The sequence below is a fragment of the Scyliorhinus torazame genome, chromosome 1 (genome assembly GCF_047496885.1).
Source record: "Scyliorhinus torazame isolate Kashiwa2021f chromosome 1, sScyTor2.1, whole genome shotgun sequence".
Taxonomy (NCBI): Eukaryota; Metazoa; Chordata; class Chondrichthyes; order Carcharhiniformes; family Scyliorhinidae; genus Scyliorhinus; species Scyliorhinus torazame.
In genome coordinates, this window is record NC_092707.1 from 284,406,512 (window position 1) to 284,420,777 (window position 14,266).

Here is a 14,266-nt window from a genome sequence, read left to right on the forward strand (position 1 = left end):
CCAGCAGCACGGTTCGATTCCCGTACCAGCCTCCCCAAACAGGCGCCGGAATATGGCGACTAGGGGCTTTTCACAGTAACTTCATTGAAGCCTACTCGTGACAATACGCATTTTTCATTTTTTTTTCATTTCATTCCACGTAATCAGCCCAGACGGGGGCCGCCACCACCCCCCTGCCGACTAGCCATAACCTTTTTTTGGCCAGCCCACCAGCCCAGAGCCCGCACCCCCCGCTTCCCCGAGCTCCCCCACAATCAGCAACCGTCCCCGACCTCCCTTGTGTTCCCCGATAATAGTCCCTCCCCTGTCAGCGAAGCAGCCTCCCCCTTCCTCCCCCACCCCCCCACAACAGCCCCCGAAACCTAATCCCCCAGGTCAAGCACCATCTTAGCACATGTGCACCCCCAAGAGTCAGCTGACCCATGCTGACCCCGACAGCCCCCGCCCTTGGAGCCAAACAGTCTGGCTCCCTATTGTTCCAACCCCTCTCCCGACATGCATAAACCATTTAAAAACATTGCAGTCCCCAGTAAGTTAACAACCTCAAGTAAAAGAAATTAACATAAGCCAATGCAGAAACAATCGCTTGAAACCAGACCCAACCTCCCACAGAATCGGGGCCCCCATCCGCATCCAATCTTTGTAAAAACAAAGCAGCCTCAAACCACCACCCCAGCCCAATACTTAACCCAGAACCCGATACAAGCCTATTTGTACCGATACAAGAATTACAAAAATTACAAACCGCCACCACATAACTCCTTCAAGACTTAATTGTCCTTTAAGATGCTTCCAACTTCTTTTCCTTGAGAAAATAACATATATCAGCCGGTGCCTCAAAGTAAAAATGCCGGTCTTCGTGCGTAACCCACAACCATGCTGAATACAGCATCCTGAATTTCACCCCCTTCTCGAAGAGGATCGCCTTCACCCGGTTAAACTCAGCACATCTCTTGGCCAGCTCCGCTCCCAGGTCCTGGTAGATGGGCACCTCGCTGTTCTCCCATCTGCTGCTCCGCCCCTTCTTGGCCCACTACAAGACAAGTTCTTTGTCCAGAAAACGGTGGAAAGCCACCACCATGGCCCTCGGCGGGTCATTCGCCTGAGGCTTCCTTGCGAGGGCTCGATGCGCTCCGTCCACTTCCAGGGGCCGGGAAAATGCCCCGGGCCCCATCAGCGTCTCCAGCATACTCGCCACATATGCTCTCGCATTCGACCCCTCAATTCCTTCGGGAAGGCCAACGATCCTTAAGTTCTGCCTCCTGGACCTGTTCTCCACGTCCTCCAACTTCTCCTGCATTCTCTTGTGTCGCTCATCCAACACCTCCACCTCATGTTCCAGCACAGTTAGATAGTCCTGGCTGGACAACTTCAGCTCAATTTCTTGTATCGCTTTCCCTTGGGCCGCCTGATTCAAAACCATTTGATCGATCGCAGCCTTGATCGGGTCCAGCGTTTCCTTTTTCAGCTCAGCGAAACAGTCCTCAAAGAACATCATCTGCTGCTCCTTAGAGCACTGAGCCACCGCTCCCTGCTCCTGACCCTCCGCCCCCTGGTCCTGACCCTCCGCCCCCTGGTCCTGACCCTCCGCCCCCTGGTCCTGACCCTCCGCCCCCTGGTCCTGACCCTCCGCCCCCTGGTCCTGACCCTCCGCCCCCTGGTCCTGACCCTCCGCCCCCTGGTCCTGACCCTCCGCCCCCTGGTCCTGACCCTCCGCCATGCTGCGCCGCGGTCCCAGCTCCAACTGCTTCACTCTATCTGGGCTGAGTCTTTTCACACGGCCACTTCTAGTCCAATTAGGCATACATCGGAGGGGGAATCCTTCTTAATATTGTCCACTTCACCGACCTATCCCATAAAGTCCGAGAAAAGTCGGGGAATAAAAGTCCGAAAGTCCGTCGCAGGCGGGAGCTATCGAATGTGCGACCCACTCCTCCATGGTCGCCACCGGAAGTCCATCGCCACATCTGTTTTGTCATGCTTCTTTTTGTCCTATATCCAGTTTTAGATGAGAATAATTTTCCACCAATTAAATATTGGGAAGAATTAAGCCATTGTTTCCACAGCCTGCCACAATCTATGTTCACGAACCCTAATTCCATTTCTCTCCCCGCCCATTGTCTAAGGCTGAAGCAGACCATTTGCAAACTTGTCTCCTATTTCACCATGAACCGAGTTTCCAACTTCTCCATCACTGCTTGTTCCCAGCTCCAAATAATCATCCCACCACCCTCATCCCAACTCATCTGCTTCTTAAACCCTTATCCATGTCTTAGTTACCTCTTGATTTACCAATATTCCACTGCCCTCCATCTTCCACCCTCCATGAACTTACAAACATAAAAGGAAGGAAGTCTGCTCTGCCATTTAATAAGATCATGGTTCATCTAATACTAACCTCAAATCTGCATCCTGCCCATCAGTGCGGCACAGTTAGTACTGCTGCCTCACAGCTCCAGGGTCCCGGGTTCAACTACAGCCTCAGGTGATTGTGTAGAGTTTCCACTTTCTCCCCGTGTCTGTGTGGATTTCCTACGGTGTTTCGGTTACCACCCACAACCAAGAGGTGTGCAGGCTAGGTGGATTGGTCATGCTAAATTGCCCCAAAGGGTATGTAGGGTTACTGGGTTACAGGGATAAGGTGACTGCGTGAGCTTAAGCAGGGTACTATTTCCAAGGGCCGGTGCGGGCCCGATGGGCCGAATGGCCTTCTTCTGCACTGTAAATTCTGTGATTCTGTGATCTCCATTTTAATGAGCAACCTCTTAATTTTAAACAGTGGCCCCTAGCTCTAGATTCTCAACAACAGGATACATCCTCTTCACATCTACCTGTGAAATATCACAACTCCTGTGAAATGACGAGGGGTGTTGTACTACATTAAAAATACTATATAAATGCAAGTTGCCATTGCTTGCTGATCATGATATCACACATTGTCTTTTGTTGTAATCCTGTGGCTTTAATGTATGGTAAAAGCCAACATTCAGGGAGTACACTCCACAACACAGCCCAGTTGCATCACACTGTGTTTACTGGCAGCCACAATGGCCATTGCAGTGTAATTTATCCTTGACTAGCGAGTTTATGTTTTAGTCAGTACTCATGCATGGAAACCACAACAAAATAATAATAAAAGAACTGTGCAATGTTGCAGTGTTTTTTTTGATGACATGTAGCACACTTCAATATCCTACAGCAGGTAAATCATAAAGTCTTACACAAAACTGGAGACAATTGTAATAAATGCAAACTGTGTGTATTATTTTACATCTGAGTGCAAACATAATAAAGAAATGGGAGGACTGTAGGAAGTTCAGTTTATCCCGCTCATGTCTGGAAACTTAACTTTATAGACTCTTCATATATGGGCAAGCTGTGTATCCCACTGTTCTCTGTTATATATCCTCCATATCAGATAGCCATATAAAGGGATTTTACTGCACTATCTCCAAGAGATCTTCTGCAAATTTCACTCATTTCATTGAAGGCTGAACAAATATTTCTCTGGCAACAAAGGCAGGTTTGTAACTCGTCTGTTCTGACTTTCCTTATCTCTCTGGATATCTGACCATTACTAGCATTTTTTCCACTGATAATATAGCTTCCTCGTCAGCTGAAAATGTGATGCATTTACCTGGGCACAGAAATAAAGGGATTCTATGTTGTCCAGCTTGAGGTTGTTGGAACTGCAGTTAATGTCATTTCTATGTGCATTGTACAAAAGTTTTGGGGGTGGAAATGGGTGGACGAGAAGAGGAGGCAGAGTAAAAAAATCACATATATGTCAAAACAGATTACAGTCAGACTAAAAATAAAGCTATTCATTATTTTTTTTAAAATTACTACTTCCTTCAACTAATGAAAAAATATTTTGACCCAGAACATCTGTGTGACAAAAATGGATTAAATTATATTGGTCATTCTGAATTTTTAACCATAATATATGCCTGTATGGGAAATCTCCTGTGATGATGATTCAATTTGTGCTTGGATTAGTTGACACCTGGCTCCAGTTTTTAAACTGTAAAAATCCTGAATATCTGTCTGAACTGGGAAATCTCTAGTCTGAGAGACAGAAACAATCCCTTCATGAAACCTAAGTAAAAATGATCCATTGTATCAGAGTGTGTCACAACCAAGAAAGTATAATGTGTAGTCTGAATCTAAATTAAATCTTTAAGTTCCTGGTGTTTCTCATTTATTTGGACCATTATTCTGTAATATTGAAAAATTCAGGAAGTGATGCACACAAATCTTCACCAACAACAAAAGAAAATATTAAATAAATTATAAATAAATGAAAGCCGGTGCTTACATCACTTTTTATATATAAGCTTGTGTCCCTTCAGTAGACAAACAGGCTGATAAATGGGGCTGCTAGCCTTTCATGACAGTTGTTTGTTTAAGTGCAATGCAGGCAGAACATTCAGATCAAGATCCAGCAAAAAAAATATTTCTGTGTACATTCTCTCCTACCCAGCACTATTTGTTACCAGGCCTCTACTCGCCTAATCTTTGCCTCTCCCATAAAGTGTCCAGCTTCTTCACACACTGATTACGCTGCTGGAATTGTTGAGTGTGGCATGTATTATGTTTTCCCTGTTCTATTTGCATTTACCTGATAGAAACCTTAATTGCCCTCTGAGCTGGAGGAAATAAAACAAATATAGTATAGCCTGACCAATTCCGTGAGTAAAGTGATTTGGCCAAAGCGAAGCCGAAGAATTCTATTCCTCAGCCCATGTTTTGATATTATTTTGTAACGCTTGAATAATGTTAACTTCCAGAACTGAAAGACAAATTATGAACACTGAACGTCTGTCACCAGATCTTTACAATTTTTATAATAAATCTGCTTGTAAAAGTTACAATCAAGAGCCAAATTTCACATATTCCTGGTTCTACATTTAGTTTATTTTCTTTTGTTTAAAATTAAAAGATTAAATATTGAATGCACAGTGTTTTTTTAAAATGTCTTATCTGTTTGGCATTCGATTGCTTTTATCTACTTTACCCAAAGGATTCAGCTGTCACATACCATTTATTGCAGCATAAAAGACTTTCACAAAAATCGTTTGAGATGATAATTTATGTGTTTATGATAATCATGGAAACAGATATATTGTATTATCAGATAAATCTGCAGGATCTGAAAGGTACTGACATTGTGAGACACTAAACTGAATTGTTCTCAATGAAGTTCACCCCATAATCTCATCCTTCATATTAACCACAGATATAGAGGGTCCTGTTTCTTTCTTCACATTCTCTCTTGAATCAAAACTCACTGTCAGGTGCTCTTCCAGGACATACCTGGATCAAAGAAGGCCAGAACATAAGTGGCTATTGTTAGTCTGAAACACAATCTCCCAGCACAAGAGAATGAAGAGGGAAAGGACGGTTGTGCTTTTTTGACATTCTCTGGAACTGTTGGTATTACCGCAGAGAGCAGGTGGAGGCCGATAAGCTCTCGCAGGGCGCCTCATTAAAGGCTAACACAGTGACTATTATTGGATCAGATCTCATCAGGTGGAGTGGAGCTGAGCTGGCCTAGCATGTGCTGACACCTGAGGCAGCCTTGTCTGCTCTGACCTTGGCAATCAGCTGCCAAGGTCAATCTTAATTCCTTCTGCTGGCTGAAGAAGATCTCAGGACTCAGAGAAGAATGGGGGTTGGAGAGAGAGAGAGACAGACAGACAGAGACAGAAAGACAGAGAAGAATAGCTGAACAGGTACAATGCATATAGCCACATTTTCTTTCCCGGAATGTTGCCACACCTGATGCCACTCCGAACAGAATGTGTGACCTCAATCAAGTAATGAAAAACTTTCTCCCAACAATAGCTCATTTTATTATAAAAACACAAAACAAAAGCATACTGGTTGTTTTATGATTACAAGAATTGGCCATTTTAGAGCTAATGGTATTAGAATAGCTAGTGGCTGATAGGAAATAATCAGTGAATGGATTAAATTTGCAATGGCAATGAGACCAGTAAACTAAAAACTGAGGAGCAACATGAAACAATTAACATCCTCACTCCCGAGATCCAGTCGGCCAGAATACTGCAGTGATCAAAGTTGTTCATTTTTATCTTTGAATTATTTGGATGTTTTGTTCGAATTTTCAGCCAAATATTTTATCTCCCCCCCCCGAAAAAAAACGCGGGTCTCGTATTCTTTAAACGATGTAAGCATCGAATTAATTATGTCTGGGAGAGGCTTGTCCAAATCCTAAATCTAAATTTGCCTTGGTGAAAGGGTTAACAGTAGATGATCTCATTAAAATAAATAGAAGGGAAGCAAGAGACAAGAAACCGTGCAACTAAATCAGAGATGCTCCTAATTTGCACACACTTGAAAGAAGGAACGTTATAGGGCATGGTCCAGCGTGGCAATGGCACTGCTGCCCAGCAATCAAAGTGCAATCGCTTGATAAGGCCAGGGGCAACATTCACCCATCTTCAAACCCCCTGCTACTTTTCACACGAGTGCGGAGACAATAATTAAACAGAGTGCATCGCGGAAACTTCACCTTTGCCATATGTACTCTGATACAGTTTCATTTAGACAAGTTACTGTGGAAATGCTTGTCACATTTTTTTAATCCACCATGTTTGACAACAATAGCCAAGACATGTCATTTTACTGCTTGTAATTGCAGCTGTCCCACACTGATGTGCACAGATTAAATCATCCGGCAGCTCAGTAAATGAAGATGGGGTTTGATTGGCTGAATTAATGAGGAAATTCTGACCGAAGCTTATGCATCTGTCTTCCTTTAACCCTGTTGCAAGGAACGACTTCATTTTAGAACGTGATCTTGTGCGTGTATATATTTATACATATGTTTGTATTTCTGGGACTAAAATTAGCCAAACAAAAACTGCAGGAACCATGCAGCGATGTGCTGGGAAATTCTCTGCCATCTGCTTTAGTTCGAATGCTGACCTTTGCAGTGAGTTTACTGAGTTTAAACAGTTCGCCAGTAGGGGGAGGTCGGCCGCCCCTTCGCAAACCCAGCAAATATCCCAAATTCCCTGGAATCACTCCTCACTTCTTGTGTGACAAAAATCCCTGAATTTATTTTTCCTCCACGTGTACCCCCTTTTTCCTCCTTGCTTAACTTTGACGCATATCATCCCTCCCTCCTCTAATCTTTGCAAATGCATCACTGTTCACCACTCCTCTCATCATGAACCTCCCTCTGCCTACCGCCTCCCTCTCCCAAATCCTCTGCTCCAAATTTGCTGCGTTTCAGATCTTCGGGAAATTCGTGTCTTCCGCCCATCTCGCGCGACACACCTGGATCTCACTCTGATGTTTATATCTTTTTTTTTCAACATGACGGTCCCTGAATGGATTATATAGCATTTGAGGTTAGGGTTGGGGCTGATTTAAACACTCAACTGGAATGAGCACCGACTCGTTCTGAGGACATCCTGACAATTGCGATGCTTCCTATAGAACTAAGACTATAACTAAACAGAAATCTAATACACGTGTGTTAACATCCTTTTACAGAGCAACTGACCAAAGAATGTGAACGCGCAGAGAATCTCAGAATGGAAATATTGTCTTATTTATTGCAATGAAATATTTGAAATATGCCTCCTGTGTTCCTGGAAATCGATGTGTTTGTAATTGTTGGGTTTAGAATGTCTGCACGGTCGCCTTCCAGCACTTTGATTTAATCATCTGAATATTTACATCAACAATTTGTTGATAGGTGCCTTTCTGGAGTCGGAGTAGCGCAGTGTCCTGGGATGGAAATATTATTGGCTTGGTAATTTTTCAGCGCCAGTCAGGGATCATCACTTGCATTCGCTCCCTCTCCCGGCGATTGTTTTTTACTCTCCAACTGTTCCCTGAACGAACTCCTGGGAATTAGTCGAAACAATATATATTTTGTACGCGTTTGGGACCCTCGAACAATCTGTTAACAAAACCATCGACAGAATGTCTACGGCAGCGAGGGATGAATAAACCAGACAGACTTTGTCCTCCTCAATTTCGTTCTGAACTTTCGACTTTTCCAAAGTTCGGTTCTTCATTTTTAATCTCTGAACGAGATTAAATTTTCAGCCATTCCTTCGAGACGCAGTCCCCACTCCCCCCCCCCCCCCCCCCCCCACCCTTCCAACCCCCCATTTAAAAATCACTCGCTCGGAAAATGTGTTCCCTAATTCAAACCATTTATTGATGTTCTCGGCATTTGCCTGGAAAGGAAATAATTTCGATATGCTCCGATTAATGGCGACTCGGGGAGAGCTCAAACAATTATCAGTGACACAGACATGAGATTTAAAATGATCATTTGTTAAACAAACAAAATAAACGGTAAATTTCAAGCGGACGCTAGCCCTAGAGCCGAACAATTTAGAAAGCACCGCCCCCGGTGTTTTGCCTTTGAGATCATTTAAGTTTCTGATCAGGGTGACATGCAGGGTGAAATACTTTCACTTTGTTTTGTGTTAAACAACCTGTGTCACGGTGCAGCCTCTGCACTGAAATAACACATTTTCGTTCCAGCCGTTTCAAACCGGGGGAGGGTGGATTCGCGTTTCTCCCAGTAACGGTCCCGATGTGATGGTTAACATTCGATTACTTCTGACCTGCCTTCGTTCCCGCTGCTTTGGGGGACAGACAGCTTTTGGATTCTGGGGTAAATCAGATCTCTGTATCTAAACGCAAAGGTAGTAACATATCACCTGTTTACAAATAAAAAATAGCCAGAGAGAACAGCCCATACTAGCAGCTGAGGGATAGTGTGACACTCCCAAGTATGAGGCAGAGAATGTATTTACTGTACATCCCCGCGGGAACGATGCACGGGACTCAGAGAGGATTACAACCAAAAAAATAATCAAATGATCTGTCAGAAGGAATAAGCGATTTCTATATTTACTGAGAAGCTCGTTTGAAGGAATATTTTAACCAGCCCCAATCAAAGCAATTATGTATTCACACATGTTTCATTCTGGAGTGCATTTCTACGTAATATTGCAAAGTATATTAAAGCAGCGTTTGCCGCTGAATTGAGGGGTTGCGAGATTAAAGCGGCCGAAACCCGGGGAGCATTTACCTCAATGTGATTCTACTGAAGAGAGGGTTTCGGATGAAATACTCACTACTGTTCCAAATATATATTTTAAAGTATCAGACACACCCAGTGCAGCAAGGTGAACCAGTGTTATGTTGGTCACCGAATTGTTTGAGACAGAAATTGAAAGGAGAGGTGGGTGAAATTGAAAGGAGAGGTGGGTGAAATTGAAAGGAGAGGTGGGTGAAATTGAAAGGAGAGGTGGGTGAAATTGAAAGGAGACTTGGGTGAAATGAAAGGAGTTTTAATTAGGGGGCACAATCTCGGAGAGTGAAGGTAATATTTGGAGCAGCTTTTTTGCATTGCAGTTTTTGCATTTAACCCCGCTTGCAGTTTAGTTGCAGTGCGGGCGACAGTCGGTAAAGTCAAAACTTCAACAGCAACAAAAAGTTGCAACAACTGGGCGAGAACTGGTCGGTGTAACAGAAAGCGGCCGGTTAATATCTCCAACAGCACCAGCCGTCCGAATGTAGTCATCTTGGGAGTTTGAACAACCACCAAACAATTCAATGCATCTTTTTAACTAAACCCGTGAAGGAGAGCGGGGGGGGGGGGGGGGGGGATATTAGGACTGGCACAAATACATCTCACTTTATTTTTTGAATTTAAAAAGTCACATTTCGCGCTGAAAAGAGAGAGTAAAATAAATAAACTTGACATCAGTGCGAGGTCGTAACCTGTTCGCAAGGAACCAGTTGTGTCGAGGTGACTGTGTCTTAGCGACCTGACACTGCAAATGGTTGAAAGGTGGAAAAAGGGAGGGAGGGAGAACGCGAGTAAATTAAAATGCCTTTTACAGTGCGCCATTAATTTTTGAAGTGTTTTGCTTTCACCGCTTCATTAAACTGAAAAACCTGTGTGTGTGTCCCCGATTGGATCTTGTGAAAATGGTGCTTGGTGTTATATTCAGTTGAACTTTCAACATGTGAATTGTGCTGGTTGGGCGGTTGGTGATAGTAATTGTTGGCCAATATTGATAATGAACTTTTATTCTTTATTCATTGCGAGTGTAACTGCGACCCATTCGACTCCCTCTCTCCTTGCCTCTCCCTTGTTAAGAACTTAACCCTCTGCTGCCTTGTGCCTGGGGTGCTGGTCGCAATAACTGAAAAGAATGAGACGCTTTCGAAAGGCTATCTCTCCATTCTCGCGGCACGGACTGCAAGCTCCCTCCCAGACCAAAGCTCTTATTGATCGGCCCTTCCCCTTCCTTCGGAGATAACGCAATTACATACATCAATAAGAAGCTGAAACGGGAATCATTATCTCCTGACAGTGATAGATGAGGGCCCAGAAATAGAGTCTCTCTCCCTCTCTAACAATCTGGGAGCCCGGGGGTTTTGGGCTGTATTACTTGTCACCAAGGAAACCGATGACATCCAAAGCCATGGCAGCACGGGGGTGTGGGGGGGAATATTAACATGATCTCCTGCTCAACCCCTTCCTCCGTCCCGCCACCGCTTGACATGAAGACAACACACTCACCCACACAAACACACACTCACAATCACACACACAAACACACACTCACACTCACACACTCACAACCACACACACTCGCACACACAGACACACACTCACAATCACACACACAAACGCACACTCACAATCACACACTCACAATCACACACACACAGACACACACTCACAATCACACACACCATTACACACACTCACAATCACACACACAAACATACACACACACAATCACACTCACTCACAATCACACTCACAATCACATACACACACACACAATCACACACACGCAGACACACACTCACATACAAATGCACACCCTCACGCACACTCATAATCACACAGACACTCACAATCACACACACACAGACACTCACAATCACACACACTCATACACAGACACATTCATAATCACTCACAATCAAACACACACTCACAATCACACACACAGACACTCACAATCACGCACACACACACAATCACATACACACTCACAATCACACACACATTCAGAATCACATACACACACACACACATACTCGCAATCACACACACACTCATAATCACACACACACTTACAATCACATACACACTTACATAGACACACAATCGCACACTCAGCAACATGCATGCACTCATACACAGACTTGCAGACAGACACACTCATAATCACATACGCACATACATACACACTCAATCACATACATACACACTGAAACACACCCAATCACGTACATACACACACTCAAACACACACAAAATCACATACATAGACACACGCTCACACACAATCACATACACAGACACACACTCATGCACCCTCACAACGACATGCACAGACACACTCATACGCACTCAATCACGCACACAGACACATACACGTACTCACATACATGCACACATACACACACAGACACATACAAACACATGGGCACCCATGCACACATACACTCATACACATACATAGACACATACATACACTCACAATCACACAGACATACACACACTCATACATACTCATAATCATACACATACACACAGACACAACACTCATACACACAATCACAGACATAGACACACACACTCATACACACTCTCCATTACATACACACGCATATGTACACATGCTCATACACACTCTCCATCACATACACATGCACACTCATACACACTCTCCATCACATACACAGAGATACACACACGCACTCATACACACTCTCCATCACAAGCACACAGAGACACACACTCACAAACACCTAATTACATGCATTCACAAACACACAAACTTACTCACATACACAAACATACATACATTCACAAACTCACACATATATATATATACACAAACACACTCACAAACTCAAGATTCAACTCATACAAAAGCACATACAGAAACACATTCACACTCATACATACAAACATGTAAAAACAAAGTTGCCATAGTCCCAGATGACCATAGGCTGCTGTCTCCTGTGAGGGGGAGAGCTGACCGGTGATGATTTAACTTGGGGCTCACCACACCTCAAGCTGGGGGCAAGGTTGAAAAGGCTGGGCCTTCATGAATAACCTCAGCCGGTACAGGGACAGAACCACAGCCGGTACAGGGACAAACCAGCCGCCCAGCCAAGTGAGCAAATCCAGTCCACATAAACACGAATATACACACAAACACACGTACTCACGAACATACATTCACACTCACTCACATTTTCACACACGCTCCCGCACACAAACACTCCGGGCTATCCCCCAGCAAGCAGTTTCAAAAGGAGACTTCGTCCCTCAACCAACAGCTGGATGTATTTCCCCCTGACGCACACAATCCCGGTGAAGAATTGTCACCAGAGCTCCTCTTATTAAATTGTTCTGTTTTTCGTTTTGCGCCAAAATAAGAGCACTGCTGAAAATAATCATACCCCCCCCGCCGCCGCTCGAATGGCTGAGTGGAGCCACCGGGGGGGGGGGGGGGCTGAACACACAGCGCTGGGCATTTCGCAAGAATCATTCTTCGACCTTCCCAAGAGATGGCAGTCAAACCTGAGAAAGATTGCTGGCTGCCTGAAGGAGGGATGGAGTGGCTCTGGGATTATTCTGCAGGCACCACGCTAACAGAGCCTTTATACAGCGCAAACTTTCTCAGCGCATTCTTCTGGGGGTCTTTGTGGGGGTTTTTGTTTGGCGGGGGGGGGGGGGGGGGGGGGAGGGAATAGGCGGAGCGAGGCGCTCTTTAGCCCACCCTCCGGACAGTGAGGGGATTCAGCGGCCCCTGAATTATGGAGGGGAGAGGGTGCCCACTGCGACCTCGCTTGGGGTGGGATGGGCTGGAGGGGTGTGTGTGTGTGTGTGTGGAGGGGGGGGGGGGGGGTACTTTGGATCTGGTGTAGCTAGGAAACGGCAGGCAGCCCCGAGAATACGGTCTCTCCACCAACAAAATGTACTTAACGTGTCCATTCAGAGAGTGCAATAAGGCATGACTGGGAACTAATCTCTGTATTTAAATGTTTGTGGCAATTTTATCGAAATGAATTTTAATGCAAAAAGGAGCGACCCGTTTTCCACACGACTACGGTCTTCTGTATCCGTGCATTTAGTTTGGATGGGAAGGGGGAAGGAACATTTCTGACACTAACATTTATTTTCAGAAAGTATTTTTATTGTTACATTTCGGCCATTTGAGCTGATGTGAACATCCAGCAACACATGGACCCCTTTCTCTTGTTAATATTCTTTTATAAAGCATTCCGCTAGCACCTTCTGATTCCTGTGGTGGGCAAAATCCAGCAAGTTGAAGCAAACACTTTGCAAAAAAACAAAATATATAAATGCACGGTTTAAAACAAAACAGAAACAATAAAGGGACGGCAAAAATGCATCATTTTCCAAAGTTTATCAGGAGAAATTATCGATTGCACTTTTGGTAACTTCTTTCCAGGGTACGCGGTAAACCTCAAAGTGTAATGAAATGTCTGTGAGGAAGCACGGTGGCACAGTGGTTAGCATTGCTGCTCCAGGGAACCGGGTTCAATTCTGACCTCGGGTCACTGCCTGTGGAGTTTGCACTTTCTCCCCGTGTGTGCGTGGGTTTCCTCCAGGTGCTCCGGTTTCCTCCCACAGTCCAAAGATGTGCGGGTTAGGTGGATTGGCCACGCTAAATTGCCCTTAGTGTCCAGAAATATGTGTCATTTAGAGAATTAATCTAAAGGGGTTGGCGGGGTAGTGAGCTTGGGTGAAGTACACTTTCAGAGGGTAGGTGCAGACTTGATGGGCCAAATGGCCTCCTTCTGCACTGTAGGGATTCTATGAAAGGGGGGATTATTTGTTGTTGTTGTTGGGTGTGTCAACTCCACTTGGGTTACAGCTGAACAGCGAGCTGAGAGTTTGACAGTCTCATTATAGAAAAGTGGTTTCTCTTTTACAACCTCAGGCGCCCGGACAGATGTGAAGATGTCCTGGCGCTGCCGACATCTGAAATCAGCCTCCCAACATCGGGGGTCATCACTCTCCCAACCTCGGGGAACAGCCCTCCAACCTCGGGGAACAGCACCCCCCCTCAACCTCGGGAACAACCCCCCCCCCCCCCACATCAGCTCCCAACCTCGGGAGCCCACCCCCCAACAGCAGGAATGAGCCCCCCCCCACATCAGTAATCAGCCCTCCCCCGACACATCAGGAATCAACTCCCCC